At 39.6% G+C, this 5,308-nt stretch overlaps 1 long non-coding RNA gene across 1 annotated transcript; it reads right to left on the bottom strand.

Moving 5' to 3' along the window:
- Positions 1 to 4,040: 4,040 nt before the first annotated feature.
- On the bottom strand, positions 4,041 to 5,043 carry LOC135350468 (uncharacterized). The gene is made up of 2 exons (XR_010399160.1): positions 4,426 to 5,043; positions 4,041 to 4,374 (listed from the first exon to the last, which is right to left on the bottom strand). It is a non-coding gene; the product is annotated as an uncharacterized LOC135350468 (long non-coding RNA).
- Between the last annotated feature and the right edge of the window lie 265 nt (positions 5,044 to 5,308).

Raw genomic sequence — 5,308 nt, 5'->3', positions numbered from 1 at the left:
GACTTGATGCTTGTGATTAGAATGCCCTTGATCTCATCTGTGTTTCACTTTTTAATTAGTGGAAACGATAGCGTTGACTTAAAACTCTGCTTAAGAGACGATCATTCAGGAATTCAGGCAGGTATTGTATAAACAGTCTTTACCAGTGCTTTGTGCTGTTATTGGGAGGTAAGCTGCGTCTTACATTAATTAACAGCATCAGGAAGGTTTTATTAGTACTACATCTCCTTTAGCTGGATTAAGATTGGCTGGCAGAAAATTGCCCCCTCTGGATCTCACCCAAGACACAAAACACAGTTATATTGGTATTTGGGGTTTTACTCTGACTTGCATCCAAAGGTCCTCTGTATAACATCCATACAGCAGAGGGGGGGCTGACGGGGCTAGAGCCCCCCTCCTTTTGTGCTCCATCAACTTCAACTTAGCTTGAAACTGTAATCTGTCGATCTATTCTGAGTACTATATGCATACCGTATAGCGCGAAATTTTCGAGGAACTTATATTTCGTGGAATGGCCTCTAAAAGCATTTCGTTGCACAATGTTCGCGGAATGACTGCTTACCGGAAGCCACGCCTTTAAATCTTGCACGTTATAGCAGGTAAAGAACGATTTTCGTGGACTTAATTTTCGTGTAGGATTGCTAACCCACGAAATTCACGAAAATTAAGCCCCTCGAAAATTTCGCGCTATACGGTAGTTACTAGAATGATGTCATGTAATGGATATGTGGGCAGGGCCATCTGATGCGCATGCTTACTGCTGAGGAAAAGTGATGACCTTTTTTTAGTGAATAAACTTCAGCGTCTATGCTTCAACAATTTGAGCCCTGCCCTCCCCAATCCAAAATTCAAAATCCTGGCTACGCCACTGCATGTAGAATAACAGCCTCGATTAAACCACGGGGAAACATGGATTGTACCGCTTCCATTTCCAATCCCTTTCCTTTATCTATGTTAGAAGTGATTGGCATGTTAATTAGTGGTAATGAGTATAAACTAAAAGTGAGACGGTGTACAAGCCATTCATTCTAACATACATGTACTTTGGTACATACTTCTTCGAATACACCAATATACTGGAAGTTCCCTTTATCAAGCATGAGACATTTTATTCTCTGAATCCCTTCCAGTTGTGTATTTCCACGGAGGAGAGACAACCACACCTATACCCACAGTGACACTTGCTACCAGCCAACCAGTAATAATCATGTTCATCAAATAATGGTAGTAGGCCCTCCAACAAAGCTACGACCCTTACTTCTTAATATTTATTGTAGAGTGTGTCTTTACCGTCTGTTTGGGCTCAGTGTGATTGTTGCTTATCCATTCTGAAGTCTTTACCAAATCCACCCACCCTAGTACAGATTGTGTTTGTTGACTGATGCATATACCATTTGTACTTCATTTTACGTGTATTCTTTACAGTAGGTTTTTCACCACGGTAGAGAGGTTAATTGTCCTTGCAGATTGTAACTAGTCCAATTAACTTTGAAGTCAATTAACCGTACTGTCTGCAGCAACCAAATTAAGCCACTATATAGTTCTAATGAATGTGTCCACTAGCTAGCTACCACCACTAAAATGAATCTGATTAGAGCCTTGCTTCGCTCGGAATTATTTTGCATAGGAAATTTGTAGGGTCCTTTGTTATTGTTCCACTGTATTTCACTATCTCTCCCTCCCCCTCAGGTACTATGTGGCTGAGGATGTGAGGCTGTACTCTCAGGAGACCTGGAGGGTGACCAGGGGAGTGCAGCTGGTCAAGCAGCACATCCACAAAGACTTGAGTGGTGAGTTTCCGTGCTTAGAATACAAATATGGACAAGCTAGCCAAATCCATGATATTTCTGTAGCACAAATTGTTAGTTGAGATCCTTATCACTCACGCACGCATGCACACACACACACACACAGTAGTAATAATGTTTCATTTTGTACCTAGCCATACCTAAAGGACAAGTTTTAGGGCTATTCATACAATTACTTACCTAGTATTAAAAAATTCTCTCATTTGCAAACCTTCTCTTGACCTCAAAACCAGTGAAATCACACCTCAAGGTGTCTATTGGTTGACATGCGGACTGTCCAGAGGCTTACGTTGCAAACGTAAGCTCACGTGATCCCTTTTCCAATCCCCTTCCTCTACTATCTATGGTTTATTTCTGTAGTAGTTTTAGCCACACCCACCTACCGTTTTACATACATGTATAAGAATTTGCAATTTTCACATGCTGTTTGCCTTATATTCTAATAGTGAAAGCACTGCGGGTGCTGATGCCTCGGTGAGGTGCCAAAGCTACATGACATAAAATTAATAGCTTTTGCATTACATGCAGGCAGAATCACAAGGGAAACGGAAACTCAAAGAGTAGGTAATGATCAACCATGATTATTGTTAAAAACTATCGAGTCTAAAATTAATGGCTGCGTCAGCAGAGCCTTGCAGCTCTCTTCTCACCCTTGAAGCTACCAACAGCTAGCGTTTTAGTGCAGAGCTAACTACTAAGTAGAGTAGCAACACTCGGTGAACAAGTTTTGCTACGCACTCTTCTGAAAAGGCTGCAATGGCATTCCAAGTAAGCAAAACTAAGCATAACTCGAGAACGAAGCATTATTTTGCAAATCCACAAATTAAAATCCAAGAAAACATGACTAGAAGCCTATAGAAACTCTTACTTGCACTTGATTCATCCTTGAGCAGCTGTAGCAGTCTATACACACACAGACACACAGACACACAAAAACACTACTGTATACCTCGCTTGCGCATGCGCACCGAGGCATAATAAACTTCACTGCCCTAAAAGAGAATAGCAAAGAAAGTTTAGAACAAGTTAATCCTAACCCTCCACACACACACGTACACACACACACACATTTATATTTAAGACACCACCTATATATAGGACACGTATTTAGTATATAAACACCTTTTAAAGGACACCTATTTCGTATATAAGACGCCTCTTTAATATTATAGTACACCTTTTTCATATATAGGACACCTATTTCGTATATAAGACACCTTTTTAATACTATAGTACACCTTTTTCATACATAGGACACCTATATTTCGTATATAAGACACCTCTTTAATACTATAGTACACCTTTTTCATATATAGGACACCTATTTCGTATATAAGACACCTTTTTAATATTATAGTACACCTTTTTCATATATAAGACACCTATTTCGTATATAAGACACCTCTTTAATACTATAGTACACCTTTTTCATATATAAGGACACCTATTTCGTATATAAGACACCTCTTTAATATTATAGTACACCTTTTTCATATATAAGGACACCTATTTCATATATAAGACACCTCTTTAATACTATAGTACACCTTTTTCATATATTGGACACCTATTTCGTATTACATATATACGACATCTATATAATAAATAGGACTTATGGGAGACAACTGACATTTTGACTCACCCCCGCCCCCCCCTGCATACTGCACTGCACTGCACTTATATATGTATCTGTAATCAATAGTACTCAATCAAGTATGTATGCAACTCTCTCTTACTATAATATACACTCGTGCACACATACACAGGATGCAGCAGATATTTGGCAGGATATATGCATGCATACATACTCCTATACATCACCAATTTCAACCTATTAACATTATATAAGGTGATGAATTACACAGCACCACTCTAAAAGAAGCGCCAAGCCCAACAAATAATTTTTTACTCCAATTGAGCGCCGAGTAAATTCTGGAAATATTTGTTGCTGGGGAATTTATAACGTGGCCTAAAATCAAGGCTATACGTGTAATTGACCTTGTGGAACAGCTACTATTACTTTACGTTCTATCGCTAGAATTAGGCATCTATGTTCAGACACAATGGATGTTCAGACACTCATTCTAAGGAAACAAGCAGTGATAAAACATTTTCTTTTGCACCATCTGATCTAGCCTCGATCCCAGGCCGAGTTTTCGCTTTTATAACGGTTAGGCGAACAACTGGGCCTGGTACTAGTTGTCTGCGCATGCGTCAAATTTTCATTGTATATTTGTGGTCGGCAAAAATATTTAATAAATCAATAATAGAAATTTGTACACAGAAAATGCACAGAGTGAGTACACAAAAGATGCACATAGGGAGCTGCTTCACAAAGGCCTGGGGAGTTGCCAGTTGTGCTGCAGCACAATTACAGTGACCCAGGGCAACTTCAAGCTGATTGAATGCCTTCAAATTACGTTTCAAAAAGATTTAGCAGGCTGCTGGACTTCTCTGATTCTAGGCCCCAACTCGTAACTCATTGCTTGAGAAAACGTAGATTCTCTTGATGTCTCTGAGCTACCCAGCAACGCTCGAATGAGCAGGTCATACTCCAGTCCTGTGTCTGTGAGTATAGGACAATATTAAAAGAAACCAAAGACGGTTAAACCCTTACCTCAAACTGTCCAGTCTCGTCCGTTAGTATAGCCAAGAGGAGCACTGTTGGGATAGCTGGATATTAGCCATTGCTCCTGTACAGAGAAGTAGACATTTTAAATACGTGTAGATCTATACATATTAAATTTCTCGGTTATAGTGTCATTGTCGACGAGCTGATGATGGCAGCACCAAGTTCTCTAGCTCACACTCTTCACTTGATCCACCATATTAATGATGAAACTATATATAGTCTACCTACGTACCGGTAGATCTTGCCAAACATGAACAAGACTTGATAGCATAGCCATCCATAGGGCCCACACAAAAATATCTGACCTTAACAAGCTTGACAAAGCTTTATACCTCTTCCCTTGTTGTTCAGTCTTCAGAATAAGCTTCAGAGAAGAGAGAAGCTTCAGCTAAGAGCCATTCCAATCGATTCCAATAATGATAAAACGGGAACTGACTTCTAGTACACGATAGTACACGAATATAAATGTCACGAAAGTGAACGAGAATATCCATTCGTCAGAATCTGACGAACGACTGACGCATGCGCAGACAACTAGTACCAGGCCCAGTTGTTCGCCTAACCGTTATAAAAGCGAAAACTCGGCCTGGGATCGAGGCTACATCTGATCAAGCATGTGTTACTATGAATGTATATGCAAAAAAGAATTGTAAATATCAACTATACTAAATCTTTAAGAGCTGAAAATGTGCTAGTGTCTGATAAACGGTAAGAACAAACAAAAAAATCGATCACCAGACACAACCTACCGCTTTTTCTGTAGGGGGATATGCTGAGAGTTACATACCTTAAGGTGACATATTTTCGCGTGTATTAATTTCTGCTATTTCTGCGAATGAGAGTAAAATCGCAAAAATTAGTAGTCGCA

This window comes from Halichondria panicea, chromosome 1, assembly GCF_963675165.1.
Source record: "Halichondria panicea chromosome 1, odHalPani1.1, whole genome shotgun sequence".
Lineage (NCBI taxonomy): Eukaryota > Metazoa > Porifera > Demospongiae > Suberitida > Halichondriidae > Halichondria > Halichondria panicea.
Note: the sequence above shows the minus strand (reverse complement) of the source record. Positions and strands in the feature narration are given on the sequence as shown.